The 15,033-nt window shown below is 35.7% G+C and overlaps 1 non-coding gene across 1 annotated transcript; it reads right to left on the bottom strand.

Annotated features, from left to right (window-relative positions):
• Positions 1-10,247: 10,247 nt before the first annotated feature.
• LOC111725327 lies at positions 10,248-10,361 on the bottom strand. The gene has a single exon (XR_002773410.1). It is a non-coding gene; the product is annotated as a U5 spliceosomal RNA (small nuclear RNA).
• Positions 10,362-15,033: the final 4,672 nt, after the last annotated feature.

Below are 15,033 nucleotides of genomic sequence, written 5' to 3'. Positions count from 1 at the left end.
CTCTCTCCACATCAATACCAGCATCTGCAGCTTTGGGATTTTGGTTATTTATAAAGCAGATATTGTGCTTCTCATTTTAATAATACATAAAATTTAGGGGAAGAACACTAATTTAGAATAAGTATATCTAACTTTTGTACTTAATGGTCAACTTGATATCTTATATTTTTGATAACCTTGGGTCATCTAGTGATTTTTGAGTTACTTCTAGTTTTCTACTTACTGACTTCATTGTCTTCAGAATGGAAGGAGACACATAGGAATGGGTGTGCTGCTTTATAATACCTCCCAACCGCTGAGGTTTACTCATACTTCAAAACCAGGTAAGAGCTGGTGAGTCACATTGTACAACTTATTGGTTTCTTTATGGCTTCAAATAGGAAGCTGTTTCTTTAAATATATTAGTGTAAGTCTGGATCTTTGCCTTTAGTGATAGGTACGTGTATCGAGTCATTAATGGATTATTTTCTATTCAACTGTACGATGAGATAAAACAAAAATGATCCAGAAGGTGTACATGGGGGGTTATACTTCATTGTTCTTTACATTTTATCTTCTGTATCTTTTAAGATGATACCAATAATCACAATAAACATACCATTTACTAACAAGTGTTAAGTGTTATGTTGTGTGACATTGTTACATTGATTGTATCTAATCTTCATACCAGTGAAATAAATGTCACTCATCTCTGTTTTATAATAGAAGAAAAAAGAATGAGAACATGACTTAAGGGCCATGTTAACTTGGCCCTTAGAATTCTAACTTGGAATTCTAATCCACATTCCTGAGATTTAAAAAGCAGCTTGCCTTCACCTCTTTCCTTCATACTAGTTAAATGGCTAAAATTGTGCATTTATTTGTACAATGTTTTGATTGATGTAAGTTGTGCAGTTTGAGTTTGTTGAATATGCTTCTTCACTTCTTTTCTACCATACTCCAATTCCAGAACATGATCTGGAGTCATATGTGGTGTGATAGTTACTGAGAATTTAATCTTTTACTTACTTCTATTAATCCATGTGTCTAGAAGAAATAGGTGTTCTTTAATTTAATTTTCAAGAGGGTAATTAAATTAAGTCTTTTGGTTTCTCTGGGCTTTGTTAATGACTATAGTGTCTGTGACCTCTGGAAAGCCAAATTTCTGGTCCAAACTTTTATTGCTTTAATTAAAACAACAAACAATAGAAAGCAGGTAAGCTGGAAGTACAAATGCAGAATTAAGAAATGTCTTAAGAGCTTCCCACAGTGACTGGGGCAAGATTGGAATTTTAAGGATCTTTCATCCCATTGGGAGACTATACACCCTCAATTCCTGTCAGGCAGAGGACAGAAAGTGGGTGAAAGTGGGTGATACTGAGGTACCACCTCGTTGAACCTATAAGTGAAAGCTTCTGTTTTAATTCCTGAAAAAACAATTGAATTCAAATGAAGCACAGAGGCCTCTTCAAGAGCCCCTGGGTCAGTGAGGACACCAACAGGACTTGCATGGGTAAAGAAAACAAGTCTTCCTAGTACAGTATTAAAGGGGATTTAGGAAGACAAATAATTTCTCCCACCTAATCTAAAAGTACATGACCAAAATGAAAAATTCATTCCATCTTTCTGTCCAGACAGTGGATATATGGGTTTAGCATGGTCTCAGCAAATAAAGGAATATGGTGTTTACTATCTTTCTCCCTCAGATATTTCCCTCACAATCTTCCGTGTGACCTACTCACACAGCCTTGTGAAGAAACATGGAAAGTAAAGAGGACAAGAGAAGAATGAAATGGGGCTTCTGCAAAATACACTTCCCTTTGGACTCTGGAGAAATGGAGATTCTCATGACTGGGTGAGAACCTATTGTCAACTATGGGGCGAGCATGATCAAGAAGAGAAAAGTATGGACAAGGTGCAACCCTGAGCAGATTCTCCAAGAATGGTTGAAAACAGAAGATCTAATTTCTGCATTTATTCTGGAAGGGAGAATATTGACTCATCAAAGCATCTGAGTGTATAGGAAAGGCTGGTAAATGGGGTAGAGGTTTGATTGGTAAATGTATCTATCTATCTAATGTAGCTTCTATTACCTTGAATATTTAATTAACTCAGTCTTATTGTCTTACTCTTCTGAATAACTTTTTCCTCCAAATATTTATGGCCAGGCTGTCTTAATAATGTAGAACCACTCTGGCTTATGCTGGTTCAATCAGTGAAACTGGTCCAAGTGAACATGTTTTTCAGAGATCAAATGATAGAGGCTCATCTATAATAATGCCTACAGGGAAAGAGGGTGGAGGAGTCTAAGCTAGAGGAGTTGAATTTGCCAATGTCGAGAGAGTCAGAGATGGAAAAGTCTCTGTGACAGGAGGGTCTACAAAAGAATCCATCTGCAATAGATTCTGTGTGTTAGGCCTGATGTGAAGTGGTGCTACTTCAGACACGGGCTCTCTAGCAGTGATGGAAATGGAGGGAACCTGAGCGAAGAGAGAAAAAGGGCAGATCTTATAGTCAGAAACAAGGTGAGTGCAACATAATGAGTGGTGAGGCTGAAGTGACAGTCAGGGTTGCCTGTCCTGTTAAGAGCTAAAGAAAATATTAAAACAGCAGTGTCCCAAAAGACATCATAGCTGTAGGGGCAATAAACATATTGCTTTGTATATAAAACCAAATGGATTTATGAATGATGAGAAAATGGAGGACAATGCTCTAATAATACATCACGACCTCCTGCCAGTTTCCAGTTCTGAGCCAGTTTTCATACTTGGAACTTACTGATTGAAGGCAAGGCCAGGTTCCATGGAGAAAAGGCACTGCAACTGTGGGATTGAACAGTAACAATTACTTAGTCTTTCCCCAAAGGTTTCTCTAAGTATTAGTTCAGGTGACTGTACACTAGGGAAGTGAGAGATCTAGGTATTTTGTGCTGACAGGCAGAGGGTCACAATTTTCACTGATAGCAGTGCGCTCAAAGTACTGTCAAGGCTCATTGCTGAGTCCCTCAACAGACTGTGCCCTGTGTTGAAAGGAGCTGACTCACCTGAGGTCATGCCCCTGTACTGGGACACAGTGTAGAATATTTGGTCCATTGGAGAATGTAGAGATAGAAAATCTAGCCTCCTTGCCTCACATTTGGCCAACTTTAAAGGGCTATCTAAGCATCAGAGCTTCCTATGAGTGCAACTGAGACCTCTGTTACTAGAGCTTCACAGCCCAGCCCCTCCACCTGCCTAATCCTGCTTCTTTTACTTTTTTATGAGTATTTATGAGTGCTTCCCAATAAATTTCATTCATGAGAATGTCTATCTAGGAGTCTTTTTCTAGATATCTTACCTAAGATGGCACCCAACTATGTAATGACTGAATGGCAGTTTTAAATACCCACCAAGTCCAGTGAGTGCTCACAGCTTCTCCCAAGTCACTTCTTCCATCTTCCACTTCTGATGCAGGCAGAATGGGGATCAAAGACTCCATTATTGGCAAGGGAAGACACCCCCAGGAAAAGGGAAAAACAGAGAAATAAGCTGAGTAAGGTGGAATAAAAACAGTTTAGCTAGTTTACTTTTAAACCACCAGCTAAATGACTAATCTGAATTACTTATCTGAGCATTTCCTGCTTTTTCTAGAAGCCTTGCCTGTAGGGGATTCAGCTTGCCAACACCCCTGCTGGGTCTGTAAACACCCTGAAGAGGAGAATGGCCATAGAGGAGGCTATGGCAAGGCCAGGCAAGGAACATTAACCAGATCTCCCCCTGCCCAGTCAACAGTCGAAGCAAATACCCATTGTGGAGATCTGGATTATGGCCAGGGTGGATATCAAAAGAACAGCTCGAGCCCTGAAATATGCACAGGGGGCCTTGTACCCTAATCAATAAAGGAAGATACCTATGGGGTGGAGATCAGAGGAAAATTCTTCTGTTCTACCAATTCTTCAGAGGAGCCTAATGCCATCATGTTTACTCCACAGTGAACTACGTGAGGATTAACCTCCCCTAAGGCATCTGTGTATGTGATCATGGACAAGAGGCTGCCTCCACACAAGGCTCAGGTTTTGGATTTCTCATGGCTGCCCAGACTCTTAAAGTTAATGATTATAGATAGAATAAGAACTAACATGTGTACTCAGAAACACTGCTGACATTTTTGTTCCCTTCCTCAGCTTACCCTCTAAGCTAAATGGGATAATAGCCTTTGATAAAAGCTGAATGAGACGAACACCCAGGGCCATTTGCTGGAACCCCACAAACTATGTCCCCTATGTTCCCACCTGTAAGAACTCTATTTTGTGTGTCCTGTCTCTTTATCTCTCACCACTTTTAACTTTATTTTTCTTTAGTTGACTGCTGCCAGTTCCACAGATCTTAAGGGACCCTGCCCCTAGGGTGGGACCCCAGTATCTATAAACCTAGAATAAGCTAAATGAATGAGTAAACATGGAAAAAAATTGTTCTTTCCCTCCTTACCTCTGCTTGCAGACCAAAATCAGGAGAGGAAGAATTCTTAATTGTAAATAAGCTTAGATAATTTGAATGTTGTGCAGTAATAAATACATGAATTACCAAACCTATACTACTTACGGTGATAAACTGACCAGAAGCTTTTCCGTTTCTTAGAATGACACACAGCCAAGAATTCTGCCTTAGTGTTTATACCAGAGGAAAAAAAAATATTGGTTCTCCCAGCAAGAAAAATGACACCTGTGCTTTCTGTTGCAGTATTCTCTAGCTTGTCTCGTGTAATGATCCACACATAGCTCCTCTGATAATGGTCCAGACCAAATGAAAGATGCAGCCTGGGCAATTGATTTTAGACTCCTTCCTACGTCATTGAATCTTGTTTACTTTCCTCTCTGCCAGTCCATTTATTGAAAATGTTAAGCTAAACTATTTTTCAAAGTTCTTGACCAAAGCAAGAAAAATTGACACTTTTGTAGATAGATGGATAGATGATAGATAGATAGATAGGTAGAACAGAGAAATGACTTTTAAATCAAATTGTGAAGATGAGAAACAGATGTTTGAAGGTGGTGCCACCAAAAATGACGTAGTTCACAGATTTTTGTGACTTTTACTGCAAAAATTCTTCACAGGAAGTTATGCACTTCTTCTATATAATGTTATATTGTCCAAGTTTGAGAGCTGTAACTGACTCAGTACTTCGCATGGTTTATTTTTAAGTCATCCAGAAAATCTATAAAATAGTCGTTGAGAATGTACAGGGCCACGCACTGCTGAGGGGCTGTTGTTAAGCACTTCACAAGTATGGGTTTCATAGGGGTTTGCAGAGCAAATGATAGGGATGCACTAGAGCTTCAGATTTCTGATTCTTAGATTATAGCCCCCAAAGGAACATAGAATTAGAATTAATGACTGACATTTGTAGAGCACTGCATGACTCTTACATATCAGCTAATGCACTTTCATTTACTTTTTGAGTTTACAATTCTAGAGCCAAGTACCAACTATCAATTCAGAGAAAATAAACCATATTTTTGACTGGCTTCTTTACCCTAAAATGTTAGGCTCTGAAAAAATAGATATACATTTTTTTTTCTTCACAAATTTCACTCCCTATCCTGCCTGGGCAAAAGTGGCTATTACTTTCTATGGACACAGAGATGTAGAAAAGAAACTGCTATTATCACAGTGTTAAAGGAAGCTTTATTCTGATACTTAAATAAAAAAGAAAAAATTGGATAATAGTGTATTTTAAACCAAGTGCTTGCCAGTCATTTCAAACGGTCCAATTTTATGTTTGCTTTATTTGGAAAAGAAAATGTCCTAAAGTTCAGGAAAAAAACTGTGTTTCTTCCCATCAACTAGAGTACTATTAATTAGTACCAGAAAAAGGAATTAAGAGAACAATTACGAAATTTTGATTCAAGCAGGTAGAAAAATAAGTATGATTTACTAACATTGTCTTGCAACCTTACTTTTTACCTTACTTATGTATTTCTGTCTTCAGGACCCTGAAAACCTGGAAGAAAAGCCAAACTCCATGGGTTACTCTCTGATTTTGTCAATCATAGTATCTTGTCCTTGATTCAGACAAAGAACAAATAGATCTAACTAAGAGAACCCGGTATCTTCTATGCATAATTCTGTTTTAATTTGTTATTCTGGCTTTGTAAAGATGAGGTTGAAAAGTGAAATCAGATAAATGCAGCAGGTGTTGAATCAGCAGCACAGTCCCCTTTGTTATCACAACGTGGCTCCCTTCTCCTGCACCTGTTACAGGTGAATTTAGTTGAAAATCTTGCTCCTCTCTGGAGTAGCAGGAAGTGGTGGATAGTGGCGATGTGTTCCCCTAGACAATACTCAACATACATACATTGCCTAATAAGGGCTATTAAGTCTTACTTTCTTGACTTTAAAGGCTCAAGGCCAAGGGCGGTATGTATGGCTCAAAGGAGGGGGTGCCAGCCTCATATGCTGGAGGTGGTGGGTTCAAATCCAGCCCAGGACAGAAAAACAAACAAACAAACAAAAAACTATGATTTTGGGTGGTGCCTGTGGCTCAGTGAGTAGGGCGCTAGCCCCATATACCGAGTGTGGTGGGTTCAAACCTGGCCTCGGCTCAACTGCAGCCAAAAAATAGCTGGGCATTGTGGTGGGTGCCTGTAGTCCCAGCTATTCAGGAGGCTGAGGCAAGAGAATCACCTAAGCCCAGGAGTTGGAGGTTGCTGTGAGCTGTGTGATGCCACAGCACTCTACCAAGGGCGACAAAGTGTGAGACTCTGTTTCTACAAAAAAAAAAAAAAGCTTGAGGCCGAGCCCTCTGTTGTGATTATGAACAAAATACATTGAAAAATAAGTTTATTTACTAAGTTATTATCTTGGTTGATACCATTTTCACTGTGACTATACATTTAAGGATAGACTGATTCAGAGTTCTAGATGATAGACAATACAGTAGGGTGATTATAATTGATAATAACATATTGTGTATTTCCAAATAACTAGGAGCGAATTGCAAATGTCTTATCACAAGAAATGGTAAATAAGCAAGCAAGTTAGGTGGTAGATGTAAGTAGCTTGATTTAACCACTCCAAATTATAAACCTATATCAAAACATCTGTTGTACTCCATAAATGTATACAACTATGATTTGTCAATTACAAATAATATTAATAAAAAAAGATAATTGATGGAAAACTGAAACATGCTTAATGAAAAGTAATGAAATTTATATTAATAAAGTTGATGTGCGGACTCTGAGACCTGCAGATTCCAGGGGTGTCACCGAGTCATGCACATGCTCCTCAACGTCAAGGAAGGAAATGAGAAATGACGACATCACATTGTGAATCTTACCAGCCTTACTAAAGCAAAAGCTTTTTCATTTTCACAAATAGTAAGCTCTATATGTTTTAAAGTTTGTAATTAAATATCCTGCAGTTTTCCCAGAAATATAGATTCTTTTGCCTTTTAAAAAATTAAGGCTAAAATACCAAATAATTCTGCCTAAGTGATAAGTGAAGCTTCTACTTTGGTGATGACTGACTGCACTGCCTTCGTACTGTAATTTACAATCACACGCTTGGAAAGGTTTTCCATTGTTTTTCAAAAATTTAAAACATATTTTTGCATTGAGTTAGTGGAGAAAATAAAAATTCAGCCTAAAATGATAACATGTAAAATTGAAGACTTTAATAACAACATTAATTCAATTGCATTGCTCCCAAAAGAACCCGATAGTTAAGCCACAAGTGTCAGTGGTGGTGTGATGTAGCAGCAACAATGCCATGGGCCTGGGGAGGTTCACTCTGAACACCTACCTTTTTATAATTTATTGCCTTTTTATAATTTTACCAGTAAATCCTGGAAATATTTTTTAAAAGACATTTAGAAACTTTTCCTGTTGTAATTTTATTCTTATATTTTTACAAATACATCTGAGTTATAAAAGAAATAACCCATCAGTCTGGTTTTGAAGCTGCTCTTGCAATATTATGATTTCACTTACCCATAATTACATTAATTATTCTACACTTAGTATTGCTCTTTCAAAGGTAAAATTATGTGGCTTTTTAATGGAATTTGAACAAATGTAGCATGTTAAGACCATAACATCTTTCCAGAAGTATTAAAATTGCACCCCTATTTACTGGTTCTAAGTGCATTTATAATATATAAAATGCTGCAATGCTTTTCTCAAATAACTTAATGTTTTCACATTATATTATAAAGCACTAATTTATAAATCTCACAAATGTGTCTGCACATTCACTTCTATTTCTCTAAATGTGTGTGCAGTATCTCTTTAGAGTTCTCAACTAGCTATTACTCAATACTTAGGCAAGCTAGAGAAGTTATAGTATGTTCAGGTGTGTTCCTGTCCTGGCTACATTGGGCTAAATAACTTTTAAAGTCCTTTAGGGAGGCAAATGCTGAGTCAAAAGATCCCTCCATTTAGTTGTTAGTCAACCAACATAAGATGAATTTCCTTAAGCTATCTATATGATATCAAATGATCTAATTTTCTTAATTCTTCATTTTTAAAGAAAAATATGAGAAGGTATTACAGATGCTTATGGTTAATATTTCAGTCTTCTGTTGACTGCTTTGGTATTATGTAGAACAAATATCTCAGTCATGTTCTTATTCTTTTCTAAGGTAGTGGACAAACTTGAAACAAAGAAATGCATAAAAAACATTTTACACCAGAGATTCTCTATGCTTAGAAGCAAAACCATTCTACACGTTACACGTTCCTTGATTGCAAAAACATATTGCCAAGCTAAGAAATGCAAAAGCTTCATACAAATTTGAATTTTCCTGCCAGAGTATCAGATATTTTAGCTTTAGTAGTAGGGAAAAAAAAGATTCTTCATACATATATCATCATTAAATTAAAAAGCAAAAGTGATATAACCTGCCTAGCAAGTAAGATGACAGTTTATATTCTAAAATATGTCACCCTTCAATTTGAGCCTAATATAATTTTCCCCCTGCCAGCAGGATACTATAAAACTGATGATTTTAAAAGTATGTCACATAAATCTAATCTTATATGTTTGTACTCCTTTTTACTTTTTTCTTATTGTCTCAAACTAGCAGGGGATTGTCAGCTCCTCACTTACTGTAAAACTGCAAGCATTTCAGCAACTTCTCTCTAGCAGTCTACCTTTGGTGACCATACAGTGCCCCGGAATCTTTGTATATTGGTGTCGACAAGTGAAGATCCTTACAGAGTGAAATGACAGGCTCTAGATGAAAGTCAAAACTGTTTTAAACAAAACTACATTCTTAACCAAAATTCACACTTAAGAAAATTTGAAGTTATTAAGAAAGATTTTTCTATGTCTTAATTATTTTATGTTTTCTTATATTTATGAGAATTCTTCAATATCAATACATTTTTCAAATGAGAAAACATATAAATAGTGTCACACAAAGAATGCCTTGAATCTACTGAGATTGTTTTTGGGTCTTTATAAATAAGACGATAAGCAATACTAAATAGTTAACCACAAATCTTCTCGAGTTATTTTCTCACCAACAAAATTGTGAAAAGAAGGGTCATTACCAATCTAACCACACAGTGAAAAATTTATTTATATTAAATTAGATCGGATTGTTTGCTAGAATAGTTATTTTCACTTCTAATTATAAACCATTAATACAAGGACACTTGAGAAGTTAATTTTGTGTCAATCTACATAGAGTACAGTTAAATAAGGAATCACAGAAATAAATGTTACAAAAATAAGTTTAAGTTGGAAGTGTGCTGAACATTAAGCAGCATAAATCTTAGCAATTAATCACATTTAGCTATAATCCTTAAAAAATAATAGCAAAGGAAACAGCACAGACAAACATCACTAACCATTCATTCCTAATCTCAAACTTTTTAGACTATTTCCATCAGTACTCTGTGATTGTGATTTTAGTTTGCTTGGGCTGGCATAATAGAATGCTAGAGATTGAGTGACTTGAACAACAAAATTAATTTTCTATCCGTTCTGGGCATGGCAAGTCCAAGATCAAAAAGTGTCAGGAGATTTGGCTTCCCCTAGGGCATCTCTCCCTGGCTTAGAGATGGCTTCCTTCCCACTATGTTCCCAATGGCATTTTTCTCTGTGTACTGTGTGCCTCGCCTTACAATGATACCCAGATTTTAGATTAGGGCCTGATTCTTCTGACCTCATTTAACCTTAATTACCTCTTCAAAAGACCTGTCTCCAAGTAGAATTCTACAGGGGGTTAGGACTTCAGCATTTAAATTTGGGGATATACTGTTTTTTTTTTTTTTTTTTTAAGTAAACCCTGCAAATGCAAGGCCTCAAAAAATTGGTTAAAGACTTTGAGTTGTTCCTCTCCTCAGAAATTTTAGTAAAAGGTGAAAATTAATATAATCTGAAGAGAAACCAGAGTATGGGATATGCTATTTTTAAAACTTAAATGTTTCTTTAAAATATTGTGGATTTTGAAGATCCTTGGAGGAGAGTCCTTTATGAGGTGCCGAAATGCAGATAATGGAGCAACTATAGATGCTCAGGGGTGTTCGTTTTGCGCTTTGTGTGGAGGAAAAGATCATAATCAGTTTTAAAGTACTTAAAATTTCTATCAGGCTTCCTTTTCATGCTACTGTGTCCTGTCAATTTCAGAACTAATATAAAACAGACATTCCCTGCTGTTTTGAAGACATTTAGTATGTGCATGACCACTGAAGAATTTACTTGTCATTCATGAAGTGCTCTTTACATCGTGCGAAATTTTAACATTTCTTAAAGGATTCATAACTATCAGTTCACTGATATTTTGTTGCCACTCTTGTAATAAATAATTGAGCATTAAATGACCATTAGGCAATAATTATATGACATCTTTGCTAACATTTATAAACAACCATAAATTATGTAATATTTGGGGGGGTACTTATTAAGTAATTTGAAATGCCAGTGCTCCCAGGTGATGGAAATAATTGCTAATATAATAGGTGAAAGTGAATTCACTTCAGCTTTTAAAAGAATAATATTGGAGGAATATTAAATATATAGGATAGACTTTTTTAAAAATAGTTATCGCTTGAAGGTTCATCTAGATTCAACCATAATCTTTATTCCCTAAAGGTTAAAGATGCAGAGAATTTCTGGGTAATCTTGTCCTTGTGTTCCTACCAGTGAGTCTATAAAATTCTTTTGTGCTTTTACCAAAACCTTCATCCTATTTATACTTCTTGTTGTAATGATATAATTTAATTAAATATTAGAGAGTAGTGAATCTTATTTTCTATGAACACTGAGTAGAATGTTTTGGAAAGATACCAAAAATGTGAATTGTTAAAGCTGCTGTTAAATTAATGTTGACACAACTTTATAAATTTAGAAAATTCATAAAAGTCTAGGGTTATCTGATCTTCTAATTTCATTGTTTTTCCATTGTTCTCAAAAGAAATGGAACATGAAAATAATATTCACCATTTCTAAGAGAAAGCAGAGTGTGATGGTAAGACAGAGATGTCAGAGTTAGACTCATGAAATAACATCTTATGTTTTATATTTTTAGAATTATTTAAATTATAATATTTTGGTCAAGATTTAATGAAACATTCTAATAATATTCTCATATTGCTTGAAATAGTAAGATGAAATATTGTACCAAAAAGATAGTGAGATTTGAATAAGATGTTGTACTGTAATATGAAATAGAAAGTAGCAAAAGATCAAGATTGTGTACGCGGGGTAGAAAAAATTAAGTCAAAAGTGCATAGTCCAGATGTAAAGTTGTATAGCAGTTATGAAAAACGATTACTAGAGAACAATAGACCTTAGCAGTCTGATGGAGCAGCACTTTCAATAGAAGGACTTTCTGCAATGTATGCTATGACTTATTATTTCATTTTGGGTTTGTGTGAATTAAATCCATAAATTTAATATAGACTTTATTAGAGCAGTGTGGTGGTTCAAGGTAGTTGCCAAAATAATTGAAAAGATCAAGTAAAGTTTTAGTAACAAAAAGAAAGTTTATTAATGACTTACACAGCAAGTTGGACCCCATCCTAGTAATGACTGCAAGGCTCTGGAGAGTTTTGGGTTTGTATACAACTTTGGGGAGAATCAGTTGCTTCTTGGGAGTCTCTCAGGGTCTTCATTAACTCTATTCTCAAAGAAACAAAACCAAAATAAAACAAAACAAAACTGCAAGGTCTTGAAAACGACCCACCTACTAGATCTTGATAACACACCTGCAAGGTCTTAATCAGACTCATTTCTGTAACAGACCAGGCCAACCTGATACAAAGTCATCCACACTGTTCATATGTAGCTAAACTGCCCAGAAGTTTCTCAACAATAGATAATTATATGTGAACACCAATAGAAATAATGATTGGATCAAAATTATTAATAGTAGATTATAAACATGTATGGCTGGACCTTAAAATCAACCTGGGTGCATGTAAGTAATCAATAACATTCTCTGCCACCCTACATCTAAATATTATAACCATGAATCTAATTATCTGTAAACAATATTTGGAAACAGTTTCATAGTTGATCTGATATGAAAAATATGAATGTATCATAATAATATATATAAAAACAAAATTTACAGCTGAGTGGCCTGAGAGATAAAAAATGTTTTCCCAATAACCATTTCAACAACTTTTTTTGGTTTTGTTTTGAGGAAGGGTCTCATTCTGTCACCTGGGCTATAAAGCACTGGGATCACCATAGCTCAGGGCAACTTCAAACTCTTGGGATCAAGCCATTCTGCTGCCTCAGCCTTCTGAAGAGCTGGGACTACTGGTGCATGTCACCACATCCAGATAATTATTTCAATTTTTTTGTAGAGATGGAGTCTCATTTGCTCAAGCTATATCAAACTCCTGACCTCAGGCAGTCTTCCCCCTTCAGTCTCCCAAAATGCAAGGAGGACAGGCATGAGCCACCGTGTCTGCCCTTAACTTTTTATCAAATAGCAAGTATATAACAAGAACTACAAGAACTCCTCTAAGGTAATGATTTCATGGGAATAATTATTTTTTGTTTGAATGTAATAAAAGCTAATGTAAATGTAAAATTCCAGTGGAAAATCAAAGCTCCTTGGACTTGGGACTAGCATCATCTTAGAAAACATGCTTTGAAGGTGGACTGGGTGCTACAGTTGATGCATAGCTCTCTACAGGGACTACTTCAAAGGTGACCATAGTGATATTCAGCAGTGAGGTATGTAGCACTTTTTCTAAGATGAGTTCACAACTGAATTGTCAATCTTTTACCTATATTCTAAATATGATTCTGTCTTCAGAATCTGACATAGGGAGAAGTGAAGAATCATTTGTTCAAGAGATATTCTACAAGTCCACTTCTGTGTATTAGTTCCGTTTTTATCTACTAAGTTGTCATCATCATTGATAGGACATGGAATAAGCAGAATTAGTGTGCAATTATGTTTGGATGACAATTTTCAGATATGTACTATAGCTGAAATTGAGGCTGTTTGTTCACAGCTTTTCTTAAAAGTCAACATTATTAATGTATAATTTGTATACATTTAAATTAATATTTTTAGTATAAAAGTCTATGTACTTTGATAAAAGCATATGATTATGTAACAATGACTACTATAAAGAAATAGGGCATTTGATGTCTATCACATCAGAAAGCTATTTCATGCTGAGATGCAGCTTTGCAGAAGATAAATAAATAAAGTTACTTTATACCCCTTTTAGCTATTTCCCTATAACTGATTATCTTATATATGTACTTTTGATTTGGCTTTTGCAGAATGCAAATGAATGAAATAATATATTGTGTATCCTTCCTTGGTTTTATAATTTTATTGTTTATATCAGTAAAATGATCCTTTTTATTTTTAAATACTATGTCATTACATCAATGTGGCACAGATTGATTATGTCTTCACCAGCTTAGGGACATTTGGGTTGATTCCAGTTCTTGGTGCTTATAAATATCAGATATAGGTAGTCACATGTAAGCTTTTGTGTGAACAGCTTTTATTTCTCTTTCTTGTGTGGACATGTTTTTATTCTTGTTATGAACCATATTGTTAGGACAGCAGTTATCGCCCAATTGATCTATAGTGTTGTGACAGTTAATTTCATATGCCAACTTGACTAGATTAAGGGATACCCAGATAGTTGGTAAATCACTGTATCTGGGTATGATTATAGGAATATTTCCCAAAGAGACTGGCCTTGGAATCAGTGGACTGAGTGGGGTAGATCTGCACTCTTCTACTGTAAATGGGCACTATCCAAATAGGCTGAAGTCTGAAGTCCTGGATAGAACAAAAAGGCAGAAGACAGGCAAATGCTCTCTTTCTTCTGGAGCTGGGATGCCATTTTCCTACTCCAGGACATCAGAATACTGGGTTTTCCCAACCTTGAACTGTAGCACTCATACCATCATCTCCCTGCTCCCATAGTTTTTAGAGTTTCAGCCTCTGGACCAGGGCTGGTCCAGACCAACCTACTGGCTTGTCTGTGTCTCCAGTTTTCAGAGAGTCCATCATGATGTGAATTCTGAGGTTCTCAGCTCCCATAACCACATGAGCCAATTCCCCTAGTAAATTTCCTCTCATATATCTGCATGTACATATATATGTATATATTCTATTGGTTCTGTTTTCTGGAGAACCATTCTAATACAAATGCCAATAAAATCCTGTTTAAAAACCCAGCAGACATTTTTGATGAAATTGACAATCTGATTTTAAAATGTACATAGAAGGCTAAAACATTCTTGAGGTAGAAGACCAAAAGTTGTATGTACAAGCACATATGTGTACACTTACACATGTGGTGTGTATAAGTTATTAAGTTTAAAGTTATTGCACTCATATTACCAAAAATCTCTGTTTGGTTATCTCTTTTTTCTTTTTCCTAGACAACTTGTCAATGATGGCAAAGTCAGTTTTTAACAAGATCTACTATAACATCTTGGGATGTGTAATAAAAGGATATTGAAAAATAATTTCATATAATACACATATAATGCAAATATATGTGTGATTTCAGTCAAATTCTTTGTTTTATTTACAATGGGAATTCTGTCAAAAATAATTGCTTTTCCAAAAGGAATC

Source organism: Otolemur garnettii, unplaced genomic scaffold (assembly GCF_000181295.1).
Source record: "Otolemur garnettii isolate 467f Iridium unplaced genomic scaffold, OtoGar3 scaffold00037, whole genome shotgun sequence".
NCBI lineage: Eukaryota > Metazoa > Chordata > Mammalia > Primates > Galagidae > Otolemur > Otolemur garnettii.
This window is presented reverse-complemented; position numbering and strand designations above follow the sequence as displayed.